The 21,299-nt window shown below is 37.3% G+C and overlaps 1 protein-coding gene across 2 annotated transcripts in view; it reads right to left on the reverse strand.

Moving 5' to 3' along the window:
* The window catches only part of LOC139936551 (vitamin D3 receptor B-like), a 272,855-nt gene that overhangs the window by 186,409 nt on the left and 65,147 nt on the right, over window positions 1-21,299 (reverse strand). For both annotated transcript variants that reach the window (XM_071931399.1, XM_071931408.1), the window contains one exon: window positions 3,136-3,180. The gene's annotated coding sequence lies outside the window, so the exon portion shown is untranslated. The remainder of the gene's footprint in view (window positions 1-3,135; window positions 3,181-21,299) is intronic.

The following is a 21,299-nucleotide window of genomic DNA, read 5'->3' on the forward strand; positions in this document are numbered from 1 at the left end:
CTATACAGGGGATCCAATAAAAATGGCCGCGGCATGAAAACAAGTTATATAGCAACACATATCAGCGTTTCCAGGCGGCTTGTTCCGAACAAAGCTTCCATGTACCTCTTCAAAAACACTTGTGTTCCATTGTACCCTTATCATCACTTGAAGTCCACACTGGTAGTGGCTGCACTACAGCTACATACAACTCGCATTGCTATTAGAATGAACATGTGGTATATCGTGGCCCAGCGGTCAAACGTATTGGACTCTGCTGTTCCTGATCAGCAGAGTGTGGGTTCGAGTCCCGGTCTAGACACTTGAGTCCATAAGCAAAACACTTGACCATTATTGCTTTGTCCTTTAGATGGGGTTTAAAGCTGTAGGTTTTGTGCATTTTAAGCTATAGGTTTTGTGCGTTGTGCAGTGCACATAAAAGAACCAAGTTACACTTACGCTTTCTCCAGAAGACGATCAGAGCATACTGATCGAAACGTCGAGTTGAAACCAACAGTTCTTTTCAGAACCACCCCAACTCATTAAAAATAGTCATTACATGGTGTTACCGCAAACCTTTCTATACCGTATTCCCACTATGCAAAGTTTCAAATCCTACTCAAGTTACACTTGTCGCTAAGAATGGGGTTCGCTTGTTGTTAACAAAGGTTAAAACTTTACGGTAGATCCAAGATTGCTGTTTTCCCCAAATTTCCCACCTTTGTGAACTTGGCAGACACAATTAAGCATAATGCCGACACTTTTTGTTAAATATTGCAAACCATCAACGGTTGAAAAAAAGGCTCATGATCATTACAGAATGGTCAGGGCCCAATTTCATGGCTCTGCTTACCGTAAGCACAGAATCAGCGCTTACGGAAGCAGGTAATAATGTGCTTACGGCAAGCGTATTTCACGGGTTAGCAGCGAATTTTGGCTTCTGCGCGTGCGTACTTCACGTTACTAGGAATTCTACGCTTACAAGGCTAGCGCAGAAATTCGGCGCTTGCACGTAAGCGGGGAATCGCGATCGTCAGCGCAAAATTCGGCGGTAAGCAAAGCCATGAAATTGGGCCCAGTTGACTTGGAGCGGTCTAAAGCTCAAAGTTGAATGATGTCACAAACTCACACATCGCCCTCACTGACATTAACGTAAGACCCATCATTGGTTGAATATTGTGCGTACCTGTTTGCAAGTTTCCATTGTTTTACCTCTACAATAGCAGCCTTTGCAAGGGCTCTATTTTAGTGTCTTACTGTTTTCAGCATGAATGTGTTGGGTTTAGTTGAGTGTGCATGGCAGCCCTCACTTACATATTTTTCAGAGAAAAACAGAATTATTACAAAGAGAACCCCTAGAACAAACAAATGATACATTTATAATAAATCACAAGCAAATATGTAAATATTTGTTTTAAAGGAAATTTACTGATTAATTTTGACTGAAATAAACACAAACAAAGGGTAATTCCTTCCACAGTAGAACAATGCAGACAGCTAGCCGTGCTTTTTAAACCAGACTCATTAAAACTATATGGTCATGCTATGCACATCTAGCACATCACGCCCTATCACATGCATCCACAAGGCCCCAATTTATCTCTCTTGATCGCAGAGTATCGAAAGAAGAAAACAGTGGGCATGTCTCCAATGTTTGTCATCTATTTCGTTTGGATGCGCCACTTAACAACCAAAAAAAGAAACCCTGGTCACAATCCTTTGTATCGCGTACGACTGCTCAACAAGGCAACCAGGATGCCGAGATAAAAGTTTAATTGAAATACATTTAGAAAATAAAATTCCCACAAAGACTTAATGGAAATGTCAAGGCCCCTGTCTTGTTTTGTCGACGGTGTCCTTGTTCGTAAAAATAAAAAAAACTGTATCGTAAGAAAAGAAAAGGGTCAACTATGAGCAATGAAAGCATTTCAATCAGCCTTGGATCACTGTTTCCATACCACCAGGGAAGATTCAGTTAAAAGAGAGATGGATTCTGTATCTTTGTAATTTCTTTATGTAGATTCTTTGCGTACGGATTCGGTTAGTTGATTACTTTTGTGTTTTTGTTGGGTTGCTTTCTTGTAATTTCAAATGGCTGAACATGAATTTGATTATTTAACAAATAATGCCGTTATTGAGCTGGGGCGGGTTTTAAGGAAAAGGCTACCGCATTGTTGACGTTGATAAATGAGGAAAAGGCGCCGTCCAAAAATCACGGCAACTTCGGCAACGTAAAGAGATCGGCACAACTAAGACATTGTAATGTATGTTACATGAAGATTTAAACAAAAGAATTTTACTTCTTATTTTTTGCAAATAAGCCCCAGCTGCCATCCTCCACTCCAAAACTGGTAAAAAAGTTTTTTATTTAATTCTAATTCTGGTAATTAAATCAACAATTACTCAAATATAATCTCCTTAACTTGTAAGCCTCGGAAAACCTGCAGACAAAGTTGCTTGTAAGGGTGGATTTCACAAAGGTAGTCCTAACTTAGGACTAGTCCTAGGCAATGCTAAGAGATAGGACCAGTCCTAAGTTAGGATGAGTTACTGGTCCTAACTTAGGACCAGTCGTATCTCTTAGCATTGCCTAGGACTAGTCCTAAGTTAGGACTACATTTGTGAAATCCACCCCAGAAACACTACAGTAAAATCCCTTCTCTTCCCAGTTCTTTTACAAGTACTACTTATCCTAGTAGCACATAGGGTTTCATGTCCAATCTGAAGTACAAAGCTAATCATGGAGTTTCTTGCTCTAAGATCATGCATCAACCAGACCGGGATTCGAACCCAAACTCTATCAACGACAGAGCCTGTATTTGGTGCACTAGACTGCTTGTCCACACCGCTCCACCTTGGTTAAATGAGATTACCGTCCCACCTTGGTTAAATGAGATTTTAGATCTTGATAAATACTCTTTTTTAAAAAGCTCTACTTAGAGGCAAACGAGAAGAGAAGATGATGAAGACATTTCAGTTTTAGATGTAGGAGGAAAGCCTCAGAAATTTTTACCAAAGCAGTAGGGACTAAAAACCCAATCCACATGGTGCTCCCCAGTGGGATTTGCACCATGGTCCTAGAGGTTGAAGGTGAGGCAAGACACCACTACACCAACCTGACTGCTCTGGCAGCAAGATGAATTTGTACAGACTTACCTTTGTCGGGCTATGAAGACAGCAGCAGCACCTTCAGTCCCTTGTCTGAAAGTGGGAGAAGAAAGAAAACAGAAATTCTTTCAACTGACAAAGCCTCTAAAGGTTTTGAAATTTAATGACATTGGACACTATTGGTAGTTGTCAAAGACCAGTCTTCTCACTTGGTGTATGCATAAATTACAGACCTGTGAAAATTTGAGCTCAATATTGGTTGTCGAAGTTGCGAGATAATGATGGAAGAAAAAACACCCCTGTCACAAGAATGTGTGTGCTTTCAGATGCTTGATTTTGAGACCTCAAAATCAAATTCTGAGGTCTCGAAATCAAGTTCAAATATTTAGTGGAAAATTACTACACTAATTCAGAGGGAGCCGTTTCTCATAAACAGCTCCCCATTACTTGTTACCAAGTAAGGCTTTATGCTAATAATTATTTTGAGTAATTACCAATAGTGTTCATTGCCTTTTGCATATTTTTTAATTTTTTTATTTTACAACAGCAAGACACTTAAAAAATAGAGTATGTACTTCTTTTATGATCAAGTAACAAACCACAAGTAAAACTGCCTAAAAAACATAAATCAATTGTGGAATGAACAAAGAAAATATTACTAGAACAGGATCTAAGAAGCTGCTGACCTCCAGATATATTGGTCTGTGCTCTACCATAGAGTACTGAGCTATCTACAATCCCGTCCATATCTTTTTGGGCCGACCTACCCCCTTTCAATGTCGGCTCTTGTTGCAAGGTCAAATGCGTTCCAGTCAACATTGGGGGGGGGGGGGACCACATAATGTTAATTGTCAGAGGTAAGTGGACAGGGAATGTTTATTGTAAAACTGGGAATGGGTGGCCCAAGCATTTTGGCCACGATTGTAGCCCTATAATGGCGGTCTTCCTATTCTGTCAACATCTTGGTTTAGGGGGTGCTAATCAGGTTTCTTTGTTCACACCAAAATTCAATTATAATCAAAACAGAGCTCTTGTCTTCAAATCTGTCATCAGTTATTTCCACTTTGTGTCTTCCTTATTTTCTTAGGGTGAGAGTCATTGCTGACAGAAAGGTCTGAAACTAAGATCAAAATTCTAGGAGGCATGTTGAACTAATGGCGTTTCCATCTTAAAGGAACACGTTGCCTTGGATCGGTCGAGTTGGTCTTTTACAAGCGTTTGTAAACATTTGTTATAGAATGCATATGATTAGAAATATATTTTAAAAGTAGAATATAATGATCCACACCAGTACCACTTGAAATTGCGTGGTTTTTCTTTTACCTCGTCGACAAACAGTCCAATTTTTTACTCACATAAATGGCCGACCGTGTTAGTTCGCAAAGTTAAAGGAAAAACATGCAATTTCAAGGCAAATGTGTGTGGATAGTTGTATTCTACTTTTAAAACATCTATCTAACCATATGCATTTCACAACAAACAATAACAAATGCTTTTCAAAGACCAAATTGACCAATCCAAGGCAGCGTGTTCCTTTAAGGACTACATATTTCGAGGAGCTCTTAAGAAACACATTATTGGAACGCTGCTCATGCACAATGTTCCAATAAGCTTTTTAAACAATGGTATCTTGTTTTCCATCCAGCCTTGGTTCGGTTACATTTGGCTATGAAGGCAAGATTGCCACACTGAGTTTATAACGCAAACAAAAATTGTTAAAATTCTCAAGTCAATATCTCTTAACAGAAACATCAACCCGGTGTTTATCAAAACCTTGACTCAGTGTGTTAGCAGGAAAATATAAGTCACTTTTTTTTCTTTAGAAAATAGGTCTACCAATATTAGGATTTGGCTGTCAATGAGAACTGTAGTAGGCCATTTTGACAAAAATAATTTGTGAGGGCGTGTCCATGTTTGTGGCTATTGCTATGATTGTTGCTAAGTGAGGGTGTTTCTAAAGAGGCCCTAAACTTCAAAGTGGCAATCCTGCTGTAGCCGCAGCCATAGCCGCTGATTCGGACATGGCCTACAAAATAATTTGATGGTCGGCTTCCTTCATTCATAAGAATTGTTATTTCTTTTTTCTTTTTGTAAACAACATCATCTCAGTCATTCTTCTTCGACCTTGTGTAGCTGAAGAAAAACCGGAATGCAGAAACGCCAGATCTATACAGAGTTTAGCTCAGATAAAGGCCCATTAACCCATTTAAAAAACGCCCGTCAATGTAACATAAAGAAGGAAATTTTCAAGGCAATTCCCTCCATGCAACACAGAAAATTCTTCCTGATTGCAACAATACATCCCTCACACCATACATAAATCTCTTCAATTTGTTGTGAGTAAACAATGACATGTGACCAACGGGAGAACCCAACTAGTATGGACTCCCGTGGCAAGGTCATCCACACATGTCCCTTTTAAAAAGAACTATGAAAAAAAAAAAACAGTGGCAATATAATTTATTTAGGCTATTCAGTTCATTTGTCATTTTTTCTCCTTGGTGCCGACACAGTGAATGGCGCAAGAGAGAACAAAAGATAGCTCATGCTTTTGACATCTGCTGTGTGTGCTCTCTCCGTCTGCCAGAATCGCTCCTCTATATATTGCTGTCCGAATGAGAGAAAGAATATAGGGGGGGGGGGGGCTTCTCGGAATGACAGACTAGGTTAATTATAGCACAATGGTGTCTGTTGGCGCATCATTGGCCATTTGTCATCCAGTCACTTGGGGCTACACTCTAGCTGTTGTTGCCCACACCTCTGGTCTCCCCCGAGCTTGGTAGGAGCTGGGCCCAATCTACGCTACTCCTCCTACAAAGGCTTCCCGCCCAGACTCAAGACTCCTCTTTGTGACTCAAGGCGCCATCAAGTTTCTCAGCAGATTACGTTGTCGGGGGGGGGAGGAGTGGACAACAATGAATTTTTTTACAAAGCGAGGACGGATCATCCAAATTCTCAGTATTTGAAAGAGGGCAGTGAGCTAGACTAATGCGACCAGCCCATCGATGTCAGATGGCAAAGAAATAAGTAGTACATACGCTATGATTTAATTGATAAGACTCATTTGATTAAGATCCCCTACCGTGACATCAAAAATCTCAATATAGAAATTGCACACAAAAAACTTGAAAAAGTAAACTCTTGGCTCACAATATTAATCCAGTTTGATGATTAATTAAACAACCACATGGGAAAGTGACTGGGTAAATTTCAAATTATTTGGGGTTGAACAAAGACAAATTGACTAGAGCGGGATTTGAAACAACGATGAATGTTTCATTTACAAAGGCGATTTCTACTTTTAAAAAAACAAAAAAATATTTCAATGTCATCCAAAATGATTTATCTGCCCTTTCTTTGAAATATAATGAAATGTGAGGCACTTCCTGAAAACTCAAAACTTGTAATTAGTTCATCAAAATGATGAGAGAAAATCTTTAAAATAACACTTTTTGAGAAAATCAATGATGTAAGTATTTCTTGCCAATACAGACACCACATCACATAGATACTCTGGCTGATGTTTCAGTTGCTTTTACTTTACATCTCATTTCACTTTTTACAAAACTACCTGATTTTGGTGAGGGACAGCACAAAGTTGTTCCATTCTTGGAGCACAAAACTATACTCACTAAACTTTTTGGCATATCATTACATAGAAAACGACTGGTTCGAGTTCAATCTATGGCTTCTAACAAAAGCCATGTACGTTCCCATTTGCAGGCATGTGAGTTACTTCCCATGAAAAAAAGAGGAAAAAAAAACCAGGCAAGAAAAAAAGAGGAAAAGATAATATTCCTATCCTTTTGTACACAGAAAGTGAAGAAAAAAAGAGAAAAATCAAAACCAAAAAAGAGGAAATCAGCTGAAAAGAGGAAGTCTCACATGCCTGCATTTGAAGGGGAAACAAAGAAATCTTTAATTGCATCATATCACAGAGCAGATGTGTGAACTTGGATTGATAGATGGGAATAAATTCATCTTACATCTCCCTATTAGCCTTCGGGCTGGAGGAAGAGTGTTTTCCTTGCAGACAAAGCTAGCCTATTAAAAAAGACAGTTTTGATTTATCATGAACTAAAGACCGTAAGTTAAAGGAACATTACAGAATTGGTTTTGCTGACAAAACAATTGCTGGCAGTGTAAGCACTTTATGTAATTGCCCAGACATATAAGCTGACAAACCTGTAGAAGTTTGAGATCGATAGGCCATCTGGGTCCCGATAAAATAGTGAAAAACCGATTCACATTTTTGCATGACATCGATGCAAAAGGAAAAATGAATAAAACGCTCACTGAGCGATAAACTCCAAACACGAAATAAGATTTTTCATTTCTCAACAAATATGACATTTCAGACAGAAATATTTCAAGGGATGTTTTCTACTATCATCATCATTAGACCGAGTAAGTTTTATGTTAATCTGTGATCTTCACAATTTTTGTGTCTTACCATTCTTACCAATTCTGTAACGTTCCTTTAAAGGCAAAGTATTTCTCTTTTTTGGGGGAATTATATATAAATAAGAATAGTAGACTTGCAGGTACAACCATGTGTAAAATCTCTGTTGAGGAAGGGTTGGCTCTGAAAAGAGCCGGTTTGCTCTCGACGTTTCGAACAGTATATACTCTGCTCGTCTTCAGGAGAAAATAAGGTGGTCACGTTTTTTTATATATTGCCGAAAATCTGCATATGTCCATGCAGGAAGAAAAGTCCCTAATAGGAACACACAATCTGAGAACCGTTATGCTTCTTATATTCAAATTTTGGGGCATAAAATCTTCTTACAAAACCAAATTGCTTCAAGGTGAAATGTTTCTCAAAATCCTTTATACTATTAAAGGAACACGTTGCCTTGGATCGGTCGAGTTGGTCTTTGAAAAGCGTTTGTAACCGTTTTTTATAAAATGCATATGGGTAGAAAGATGTTGTAAAAGTAGAATACAATGATCCACACAAACATGCCTCGAAATTGCGTGGTTTTCCTTTTACCTTGTCGACTAACACGTCGGCCATTTATGGGGGTCAAAATTTTGACTCCCATAAATGGTCGACCATGTTAGTTCGCACAGTAAAAGGAAAACCACGCAATTTCGAGGCAAACTTGTGTGGATCATTGTATTCTACTTTTAAAACATCTTTCCAACCATATGCATTTTTTAAAAAACGGTTACAAACGCTTTTGTTTTGACCAACTCGTCCGATCCAAGGCAACGTGTTCCTTTAAATGCTGCTGTAGGCTTCTAAACCAAATATTGTTATTGCCATTAATTTGAATGATTACCAACGGTAAACCTTCCCTTTGAAAATAATAAAAAATAATAACAATTTATAAATAAAATAAAATAAATACAAATTCCACAATAGGTCGTTCAGAACGATCAGTATTTCTAAGAATTCATCCAAAGGCAGTTTTTTGTTGCATAAATAATAATTTATGTTGTGACATGGCAATCAGAATGAATTCAATCATAGAAAGTGAAAGCATATTTTTAGAAGTTCCACAAAGAGTTTGCTTTTTGACTGTTCCCCGATGCTGGCTGATTTCCCTAGAGTGTCCCCTACGCACAATGCCTAAATATACAGTATACATAGCTAGGTATTATATCATTTACACCTTTTGAAAGATATTACAAGCTAAGATTACAAGAACTTGGTGCGAACCCTCAGGAGAAAGTCACCTGATATGACACATGTTCCACCGACATCAGATGAAAAAAAGAAACGGATTTTCATTGGTTATTTATGATTAGTGAACAGGTGTTATTTCTTTATTGTCGTGGGAGTATAAGATCACTGCATAAACAAAGAGAAAGTCGGGGCTGGGGGGTGGGGGCAAACCAAACAGATTGTTGTATACCGGAGACAAGTCTACAACATCCCATTGAGAAAGTAGACAGTGAGGGAGGAATGAACATAGACTTGAAGGGCCATGCGATAAGAATTCAACTGTCTTGAACAAGAGGGGGAAACCATAAGAGGTAAAAGCTCCCTCATCAATATTACATGGAAAATCCTGAGTCAAAAGCGTGCCCTTGCTCGGATTCCGTATTGATCACTATTTTATTCCCAGGTTGCTTGATCAGTTGGCGTAATCGCCAGTGGACTGCGATTAATCAACCCCCGTGCCCGGCCACAAAAAAAAAGGCAGCCAGGAGAACAGCAGGCTCGGCGAACACTTGGGGTCCACAACCAGATGGGCCTGGAAAATGGAGTGAAAAAATCCAATTTCCCCGAGCTGCGCTCGGCGAGCGCGTACGAGTGAGTGGAGACTGCGTCCTTGGGAACATGGCGCAACCTTGGTAACTTGGCCACGGCAACGCCACTACACGTGCAGGACACTGGAAACAAATTTGAGGGGAGGTGTTATGAGAGAATGCATTGAATGGTTTGCTAGTCGTACCGACGGTGTGATGTGTGGTAGGCTGACTGCAGATACAGACTGCCAGGTGATGCGATTAAACCAATTACTTCAATCCATTCCGTCCCCCTTTTTTTCTTAAAAAAAAAAAAAAAGGAAGAACAAAACATACAACTGGCCACTATTTCATCCTTGACAATTTTATCAGACTGAAAACAATATTCTTTTATTCATCAAAATTATCGAAAGACAATTTCAAAGCTTGCGTCTAATTAAGCTTAACACCGGGATTAACAATTTAAAAGAAAACAAAAGTCTTTGCATGTGATGATTCAAACTTCAACTTCCTTTCTCAATCTTACTCATCTTAAACAGACCAGCAACTTTGTATACACAAAGATTGCAAATACAAATGTTCAAAGGTTTGCAGTTAACTTATATGGTAAAGGCCTAAAGATGGTCACCATGGGAAAACGGGAAATACTTTTTCGTGAGTTTTCAAGCAAAAAAAACCCCAACCCGTCAGTGTTGAAAACAGTGATGTTTTTTTCCCCCCACCCTGATGACCGATTAAGCTTAAACTTTCACAGGTTTGTTTTATCATGTATAACTTGGGCCACACGAAGTACAAATATTAGTCTTTGACAATTACCAATGTTGACTGGCATGATACCGAGTCCTTGAGAAAAAAAGGGAACATTTTTTTGAGTTAAAGGGCTGACCTACATTTTAAAGACATTTTCGGGTTTACTTTAAGTAGTAATAAAAATCAGATTTTTGGGAAGCAAATAAGAAATCAGACTTTGGAATTGGAAGAACATAATGCCTGTTTGCCTGTTAAACTTGTTCAGTGCCTGTTTTTTGTTGACCTAAAATGCCAAGTTTTTCAAAAATGCTGTACTACAAATAAACAAACAAATAAGCCTTTCTAGCCAAGCAAAAATGTATCTTGTTGATTTGTCTTGCCTTGGTACATCCCAAAGTCATTTTCTTGAGTGATAATGCCCTCTCGTGATACCATGTGTATTATGGGTAGTACATTTGCGATTAATGACACCATACACTAAAAAGATTGAACACCTCTAATAATGGCGCTTTTAGAACACATCAAATATATCAAACATGTACATGTACACAACAATGGCTATGACAGAGTTAAGATAACAAATCAAGTATGAAAATTAAAATAGGTCCTCATGTTTTTTTAGAACACTCTCTTAAAAATCAAATTTATTTTTTAAATGTCAATAAATCATATCCGAATGTTGCCCCTTTTCATGTTTTCTTATCAAGTTATCCTTTTCTCCAAAATGAGGGTGCTTTAGAGACGAATGCAGAATGAAATCAAAACGCTTGCAGTGTGTACAATGGGTAGATTTCAATCAGGAACTCTTTCATTTAGAGATTCATTTCCCGCTTTTTTCTTAAGCAATTCAGTGCCCTGTTATTGGTATAGAGTTACATCTACGCAAAGTATAAAATAACCCACAAGTAATAAGTCTCTATACAGAAGTGGTTTGATAATGGACCATGATCAATTTCAAGTTAAAAACTTGATTGTCTATCAAAGCGTCTGTGTCAGACTAGGGACGTATTAAAATGAGGTTGAGGGAGTAGAATTGGCTGTTGAAAACTGTACCAACCAAAATGATCGTTAATGGAGTAAATGCAAAAAATAGAAACAATGGTTTGACGCTTCAACCTGAGCAGAGTCTTACTCAAAGGGTGCTTCTATGGGCATCCCATGTCTGTCAAAGCCATAGCTGCTAAATCGGCCACAGTTTCTCACTTGATCATTGCAGTGAACATTATAATTTTTTCTTCTCAAAAATATAAAAACTATAATTAAATAGAATCAACTTTTATAGACAAATTGGGCCCAGATGTAGAAAATGAACTAAGGCTTTCCTAAAGTGTTTGCCTTCCACGATGTGTAAGAAATGCATCTCGCTGCTTAGCATGAATCAGTAGATAACACTAAATCCACAATGCAAAATATCCTTCTGATCACCCTCTTACATTCATGCCTCTTTCAACACGCTACATTTCCCCAACATTTCCCCCAAGTTTAAGTTATTTATGACAAACGCTTGGCCTACTGACCTTAAAAAGATTGATGATGGATGCTTCTGTTTTATTGATCAAAAGTGGTTTTCCATTTTTTTTTCTTCAATTAATATCAGATCATTGGGTCTGACTATTTGAGTCTAATTAATCCAAGTTTTTGTCCATCAAATTAGACTGTAAGCATGTCAATAATTTATGAACAAATTAATCCTTTACAAGCATCTCAGCTCAATACCGATTCACACACCTATTAAGCTAAAATGACATCCGATGTTCATCTTGCCGAACAGAAAGGACCTAACTACCTTCTTCTATTAAAACCACTGGACACTTTCGGTAAACAGTGTTGTCCAAGGCCCACACTTCGTGTATCACAACTTAGATATAAAATTGTAAACCTGTGAAAATTTAGGCTCAATTTTTAGGCTCTTTATAACAAGTAAGCTTCTGGATAAAAGTTACATTTTGTTATCCGGGGTCATAACCAAAGTCTGACCCTACCTTTAAAACCTCAACAAACATCGTGCCCTTGAACTTCACCCATGAAGAGACAGAAAACCTCTAAGAGGCAAATCTACTGGAATATTTCAAGTAGAGACAAGATAGAGGCTACAGGGGAACAGAGACACGAAGACCTTAATTGTCTCTATGTCGTTTTACGCATGAAGCCGATGCGCATCATACAATGGGATTTGTCATTGAGGATAATTCAAAATAGTCAAGGCAAAACCGCACAATACAACATAATATCTTGAAATTATTTATAACTCCAAAATACAGTTGTGACGGCTCAGGAAATGCGTTCAAGTTTTCCTGTCGATACCTAAGAAACCCTTAAGATCAATAAGTGGAAGCTGTAACTCAAAACTAAAATACCTTTTAAAATTTTTTATGAACCTTTTTTTTTATGTTGGGTACACTGAATTGAAACACAGTTCAGTCAAATCAAGCAACTAACTGTCAGAGGCAGGATGTTTTTAGCCAATCTCAGTCAGCAACAATTTGTACTCCTGAAACTTTTTTAAATGATTGAGGAACTTGTTTTGGGCTGATAAACTTTATGAATAAGAGCAACCTGTCTATCAGAGTATGAGAGAGGTTTGTTTTTCTCCAAAATGCCGACCTGAAAAATTCCCTACAGGTAAAGAGCGGAGAATGACCCCCTTATTCATAGTTTCGGCATCAGGCATGATTGAGGGGAAAAGCAGCATCGGACATGCTTGGTGGGACACAGTTTGAGGCAGTTAGAACTTGTAGGAAATGGGTCGAGGCATTTATAAATATAGACCATGTAACCTGTGACATCCCATGTTTACAAAATAAGAGCCACATCAGCCTGGACTTCCTGCAGGTATGTTTTGTACACACAACTCAGTGGAAGAAAAAAGATTAAATCATACATTTTGTGAAGCTTACACTGTACATAACATAAGACAAATTATGAAGACATCTCAAAACTTGTAAAGCTGTCAAGAATTAATTATGAAGGATAAAAATGTAAACATGTCACGCATAAGCAGTGTTTTATCTTTCTTGCCAGGCAATGCCTTTTTCAGCAGTGGTTTTCTGCTCAGTGGTCATTTAAAATAACCACTGTTTAAAACTATTCACTCTTTTTAAAAACTGTTCCGAACTACTCACTCTAACCAAATTTTGTTAAATATTGACTCTTCAATACACCCTATAGAACTGCTAAAAACTGAAGAACAAAGAAATGCTTCAAATGAAGCAGATATTTTGGATCATCGCTCTCCCAGCTCAGGAGTTTACAAAGGCTTTTCATGGCTTCCACCATGGGACTGAATAGCTGAAACTGGAAGCCAGGAAATTCACACCATCCGACCATCAGGAAAGGAGGTTATTATTATTACTAAGGAGGTCGGCTATCGAAACAAAGGTGACCAATAACAATGGAGCTACACAGACATGACAAAAGATCTGGTAGAGACGGCTGGGTATTTGTTCCCCCCTTCAATGTATTCAACTCAACTCCGTTCAATAATACCTTTATTCCATACTCTTGTTGAAAAATTTAACAATTAAGGGAATTAGTGGGTACATAGAAATGTATCAAAATCAAAAGCACAAATTTATTTGTCTTCTATTTTAATTGATTTTCCGTTGTTTCTTTTGACCCATCCACCAACAATTTCAAGACAGAGAACCTTTTTGTATAACATGGAATATTCTGATTGTTGGCCCCTTACAATGCAAAGCAGAATTTGTATTTTATAACCACTGCTAGCCATAAGCGAAACGAGAAGCATGCTAAGCAAGCAGATGAGTGATGAAACAATGCAAACTCTTTGTGAACGTGCACACATACCTTGAAATCTTCCCACGAAATAAGCAGCAAATTTGCTTACTGGTTAACAGATTTTGTAAATTGGCCTAAAGTTGATAACATCAAATAGCCTTAACAGGCGCCATCTTAAAACTGCACCACAATAAATGCATTTTGGGAAACTGAGTACAGTTAAAAGCTAGTTGTAGTTTACATGTAACTATGTCAGGTTTAATAGCTGTGTACTTCATGGCTTCAAAACAAATGATAGTTGCCGGTGTTATTTGGATCCAGAACTATTTGCGCGCGGTTCATGCGCATTGGAATATGAATACGGGCTGATATTGTCTTTTCAAAGATAATGAAAGTGACCTATTTACGGTTTAATATGCATTGCTTGTAGTCATTCACCCAATCAACCAATGAGTTCATAGCAATGTCACAAGTAGGTTTTTGTGTCGTTGTGATTGATCGTCGTGCCAAATAGGGAAATTTCTACCCGAGCAACAAGAGCCAGCACAATGACAATACATGCTCATTAATTACGGCGATGGTCTTTTATTTGGACTTCCTTATATGCGACTATAATAGACTGTTATCATGCTGCTATTTGGTCTTGTTCCTTGTATCCAATACCAGCCATGAATACAATACCATTCATTGTACAATAAGGAACCAGACCGTTTTCACCTTCTAGCCTATGATTGGTTGCATTGATTTGAATGGGAGAAAATCAAGGTGGCCGCGCACCATGATAACGGTCTCCAGCAATCTCCAAGCACTCCTGCAAGCATCTTTACCTGCACCAAGATATTCAATCACATTACTCCAGCTCTTCAAAGTCTGACAAAAATATTCTGCACAACGAGGAGGCTGATTTTTTGTTCAGCCATTTGAAGAAAGGAATTGAAGGTCAATTCGAGGTCGAACAACCGTTTTTAAAAACCTTGCACGGTGCCCTCTCCCTCCCATTAACAAATGATCTTCTTCCCCACTGCTCAAACTGCCACTCCTATACAAAAACAGTCCCAAGCTTTCATCCAGCATTATGATGCCACGCAACACACACACATACGCTAACATAAACGAAAAACCCATTTCCATCTCAACTTGGAACGATCCAACTTCTTAAAATCCGAATCACCTTGCCGAACGGACAAGCTTGAAAAAATCCTTGAAGTCTTGATGGAAAAAAACAAGATGCCATTTTCATAACCTCAGTCCAGGCTTACATCCTCAAAATTAAAATCAGTCACTTCTTCTTCTTCTCTCTCCCCTGCTTGGATCTGTAGGTAGTGCTAATATTACTCTTGGCCTAATTTTTAACGCCTGGGTAATAATTTCCCCCAGGTTTCTTGTTTGTGGGGGTGCTTTCCCAAGTAGATGGCTCCATCATGACGAGTTATACCATGCTCCATTGGCTCACTGGATTTCTGTACGAGTTCTCTACAGGTTTCCGTTTATTTGTATGAGGTCTTCTGATTTTTTCTTGAAGGCCCGCGTTTTTTTTAGAGAGCCTTTAAACAAAAATCTCATTTACACAAAATTTTCACCACAAGAGCATTATTTGCAGAAACAACAAATAAAGAAGTCCACCCGTGTAAGGTTACATTACGGTCCATTTCGCAAGCAGATTTCACCATTGATTGCCTGATGAGTGTCTATGGCTATTTTTTTTTTCTATTTCTTTTTTTCTCCTGCACGTGGTAAATTATTCCAGTTTTGTTGAATTACACAATGCCCTGGGGACGATTTCACAAATAGTTGGGACTAGTCCTAACTTAGGACATAGTCTCAGGAGATATTAAAATCTTAAGGCTAGTCTTAAGTTAGGACGAGTAACTCGCCCTAGCTCATGATAAGACTAGTCTTTACTCTTTGTGAAATCCACCCCAGGTTTTTTTAATAAACCAAAGGGTATTATCTGAGTTGACCCTGCAGCCGATTTCGCGAAACGCTGGGATTAAAATCTCGAGTTAGGGTGAGTAACTAGTCCTAACTTAGATTATATCTTAGGGTTTGCATGTTACAGTGCAAGGCTGGGACATGTCCTAAGTCCAAAGATTTATCCTAAGTTAGGAAGAGTTTGGTGAAATTGACGGCTGGTCCCTCAATACTCTTCCAATGATCCCCCATTCTCATAAAATCGCCCGCTATCAACACAGAGTTAGCTAACATCATTGGAAAGTGACCAACCATGCAGGGAACTTGCAAACCTGGCGGAATGTGAGACTCTAAAAAAAGAAAAACCACAATATCGAAAGATGTTTATGGTATTTAAATCATCCCAAATACTTTAACCACCTTTTGTTGGCTTGTTATGCCAATATTTTTGAGGCTGCCATTAACAAAAAGCATTGTTATTTATGGTTGTTTTCCATCAGCTTTGGAATCCTATTCATGTACAAACAGCGCAATCATTATCAACTTGTGCTTTCCAATGCCGTTCACTCTCCTATAAAATTCTTTCTATTCTTCATCACTTATTGGGGGGGGGGGGGGGGGGGAACGTTCGACAAATATAGAGTGTAGTCTCGACTCTATTGTTCAACCAAACCCAGGAACTATTGGGTACAATTTGACTACAAGGTTTGGAATTTCCCTCGCCTTCAGCTATCACCAATTCTGAGGTGAATGGCCGATTAAATGCATCACAAGGCAGCCCAAATTTGTAAGGCATCCGATTTTGCCCATAATCGTTTCAGTGGATGGTTTTTGACCCCGTAGTTGGCAATTAAAGCTGTTTTTATCCGTTGTTGGAGGCAGTCAGGCGTTGAGGTGGGAGTCGCTGACTTAGCTCCGGGGTAAGAGGTGGATTTGTAAATATGGCGTTTGGTGAAAGAAGCTGCCAGTGCAGCCAGCGCTTTCAATCATTCCAGTGCCATGGCAGTCGGTGGCCTTAACTACCCTTACCCTTAGTAGAAATTGCCATCAATTGATCATTTTTAAGGGTACATTTTAAGACAATCTAATTAAAAGTTCTACAATAAACTACGACCAAATTGGACAAGGTGTCAGACATGCATCACTGAGCATAATTAATAGTTGGTTGAAAAATTACACAATATGTACAAACCTTGTATAGGTTAAAACCCACCTCTCAACATGTGTCTTTATTTAATAAAGATAACTGCATCAAAGGACAGTGTCAAGGCCAAGCTCTTCTATTAATAACCTTGATGTGGGAGAGGTAACCATGCGATCTCCCTTAATTTAAGAACATACAATTTTCATATTTTTCACACATATTTTCGTCCATCTTTTTTTTTTCAGGCTAAGCCTAGGGTATAGAATGGTGGCAGTTGATGTACAATTCAAATGAAAAACAGGCCCCTCATTTCAAAAGAACTTTTGGGGATTCCTTTTTATTTTTTATATCCACCTTGAATTTGGCAAAATCGTATGTCATCTGAAATGACAGTTTCATTCTCAACATTTTACCAATATGTTTTATACAGATCTACAAACTAAGTCTGTTGATGACTGTGGTGCTTCCGTTTTTATTTGTTAAAGCCATTGGACACTTTCGGATACAGATTTTTTTCTTTTTTAAGTTAACAAACAGATTTACAGGGTTTACAGAAGGTAATGGTGAAAGACTTCTCCTGAAATATTATTCCATGAAATGTTTTACTTTTTGAGAAAACATTAAAACAATATAAATTCTCGATATCGAGAATTACGGATTTATTTAAAATACATGTCATGACACGGCGAAATGTGCAGAAACAAGGGAGTGTTTTCCCGTTATTTTCTCCTGACTCTGATGACCGATTGAGCCTAAATTTTAACAGGTTTGTTATTTTATATACAAGTTGTGATACACGAAGTGTGGGCCTTGGACATTAGTGTTTACCGAAAGTGTCCAACGGCTTTAACGGAGAGTAAATCCAAGCTGAAAGCTATATAAACTATTGCTCTAAATATGCATCAATTTTAAATCATATCAGAATATATAGCAAAACATTTATGAGAAAGTAAAATTAGCTGTTGCAAACAACTTACCAACCAAATGGACCTATGGTATAAATGCCAAAAATAGTTAATGGCCTGATATTTCGACCCTAGCAGAGTCTTTCTTGAAGGCCTTGGATTTAGCCTTTGAGAAAGACCCTGATAGGGTCAAAACGTCAGGCCATTAAAGACCTGCTTGAACGAAAATGTCAAGTCGTGAACTTTGCTGAATTTCACTTCAAATGTTTTCAATGTTTTCAATGAATAAGGAAATCGAGTCATATGATTATAGATTTCAATTGTGTAAAAAAACAATCATTTCGAATGCCCTTATCCAGCGCTTTTCGTAATCACTCTCAGAACGTCATAGTTGGGAGATCCATTTTGTAAAGCCGCTTTGTTGCAGCGTGGAGGTATAACAAAGCAAACTCCCACAAATGACGTCAGCGGCATTGTCCTTCGTAGCGCGCTCTCAATGGCAGAAGTGTTTTTAGTTTTTCAAAACCTTTAGGTTGGGGCCTGATTTTTTAATCGATAATTACGAAAAATTCAGAAGTGTACACATATCAAAATTACATTAAAATGGTGAACAAGTGCATTATAAACAAGTTACAATACCATTTCCGTTGAAAACATTCCGCTCAGGTAGATGTTTACTATTGTTTTGCAAAACTTTTATGACAAGTTTTCTTTAGTGCCCTGTTGTTTTTGTTGATTCTTTGCGTGTTTGTTGATTCTTTGCGTGTTTGTTGATTCTTTGCGTGTTTGTTGATTATTTGCGGTAAAATGAAACCCCCTCATGAAGTACACAAATAATTGACTGATTCTAGTAAACATTCACTCGCTCCACATTAACTGGTTCCAAGACACATTGAGTGTGACACATATCATATCATATCAAGAGTGAAAAAAAAAGACAATCACAGTTGGTGCAAATTATCCTGAAGAGTTTCAACGAAGTGATGGGCTATCACTCAACCTGCAATGCCTTCACTGGACCGTTTGGTGCCAGACGCATAGACAGGGGTGAATGCCTGTCTACGAATTAGTCGGATACCCGTCAGTGGTTTTGAATGACTCTATGGAAATCCCTGTCCGCCCCATCAGAAGTCATCAGAAGTTCAATTCTAAATGATTTGATGTATATTTATAAACGCATTGTAACTAAAAACTACAACCATGATGTTAGCGTTCGAGCTTCACCAGGAAACAGATTAAACAGATGGAAAAAAGCAACCATTTCTGTGTTTAATTATGCATAGCACATTAGAGAGTTAGTCTTCCTAAAACATGTACATATTGACACTTCAAGGTAGCGATGTCATTAAATAATGAATGACACTCCGAATAATAACCCCAAAACACATTTGGCATAATAAAAAAAATCCATCTTTCATATAAAAAACCCATACAAAACCAATGATGTATGAACGATGTCACACTCAATATGATTGTAGTCTAGTTCATTCTTCAGGAGTGTTTGAAGTTTGTGATATATATAGCATAAAATCAAACATATAAAGTTATAGTCTGGTTTATTTGTTAAATGTCTTATTATGTAAAAAAAAAAAAAATTTGCAATCAAACCTATAAAGATACAGCCTCGTTTATTTTTCAGAAGTGGCCTTATGTTTCAAAGTTTGACTACATGGCAATTATTAAAGAAATTCCAAGGACTAGTTGCCTCATGATTTGTGTTCTTTTTACACACATAGAAATCGCGATTTAAGTTTAGTCATCGGGGTGTGGGTTCTAATCCCGTCATGATGCTTGTGTCCTTGAGCAAGACACCTCAACTGCTTCTCGTCACCCATGGGTATAAATGGGTACCTGGTAGGTGCAGAAGAACCATCTTCCTCAAATATATATAATTTTTAGTGCTGAGAGAATTTCCAACTAATTTATTTGACCAGAGTGAAAGCACAAAATAAGGCGCCAGTGATTATGTAATCTTAGCCAGAAAGTGGAACATCTGGAACTTGATCCGTCCCATTACACAAAAACAACCTAAAGATATGGAAATAAATTAAGCTGATCAAAGTATCAGATTACATTTAATTAATGTAAATTTAAAGACGTCAAGGCCAATTTTGGACCAATTTGACTCCAATATTTATATTTAAATTTCAAATAGCTATTCTAATAATCATTATAACAATAATTGGAGTATTAATAATGTCGATAAATCATCTGTTTTACCTATTACCATCCTGTACATTGTATGATTAAATCTATTTTGCTCTGTGAATACTTGATGTGAGAATTAATAAATGGAACAGCATAGCTTCCTATAAATAAAAATAAATGAAAATTTTTTATACCCTTTACCTTTAATACCTTTTACAAAAGTTTCAAAGCACTTCACAAACTGACAAAAAATAAACCAAGATTCTAGAAACTTAGACAACGTTTTGTACAAGTTACAACGATCTAGGTTTATTCTTTTTCAAATGAGTTTTGAACATGGCTTTATTGATTCAAGAGATGATGCCTGACAGATGAACGAATGAAGATTGCTCAATAATGTAAAAGCTAGCGTTACAATATTTTTATGAAGTAGTATACTGACTGTAAAAACTAGAGTTACAATACTTTTATAAGAAGTATACTGACTGTAAAAACTAGAGTTACAATATTTTTATAAGTAGTATACTGACTGTAAAAACTAGAGCTACAATATTTTTATGAAGTAGTATAATGACTGTAAAAGCTAGCGTTACAATAGTTTTATGAAGTAGTATACTGACTGTAAAAGCTAGAGGTACAATATTTTTATGAAGTAGTATACTGACTGTAAAAACTAGAGCTACAATATTTTTATGAAGTAGTATACTGACTGTAAAAGCTAGAGTTACAATATTTTCATGAAGTAGTATACTGACTGTAAAAGCTAGCATTACAATATTTTTATGAAGTAGTATACTGACTGTAAAAACTAGAGGTACAATATTTTCATGAAGTAGTATACTGACTGTAAAAGCTAGCGGTACAATATTTTCATGAAGTAGTATACTGACTGTAAAAACTAGAGTTACAATACTTTTATAAGAAGTATACTGACTGTAAAAACTAGAGTTACAATATTTTTTATAAGTAGTATACTGACTGTAAAAACTAGAGCTACAATATTTTTATGAAGTAGTATAATGACTGTAAAAGCTAGCATTACATTATTTTTATGAAGTAGTATACTGACTGTAAAAGCTAGCGTTACAATATTTTTATGAAGTAGTATACTGACTGTAAAAACTAGAGTTACAATACTTTTATGAAGTAGTATACTCACTGTAAAAGCTAGCGTTACAATATTTTTTATAAGTAGTATACTGACTGTAAAAACTAGAGCTACAATATTTTTATGAAGTAGTATAATGACTGTAAAAGCTAGCATTACATTATTTTTATGAAGTAGTATACTGACTGTAAAAGCTAGAGGTACAATATTTTTATGAAGTAGTATACTGACTGTAAAAACTAGAGCTACAATATTTTTATGAAGTAGTATACTGACTATAAAAGCTAGAGTTACAATATTTTCATGAAGT

This window comes from Asterias amurensis, chromosome 1, assembly GCF_032118995.1.
Source record: "Asterias amurensis chromosome 1, ASM3211899v1".
Lineage (NCBI taxonomy): Eukaryota > Metazoa > Echinodermata > Asteroidea > Forcipulatida > Asteriidae > Asterias > Asterias amurensis.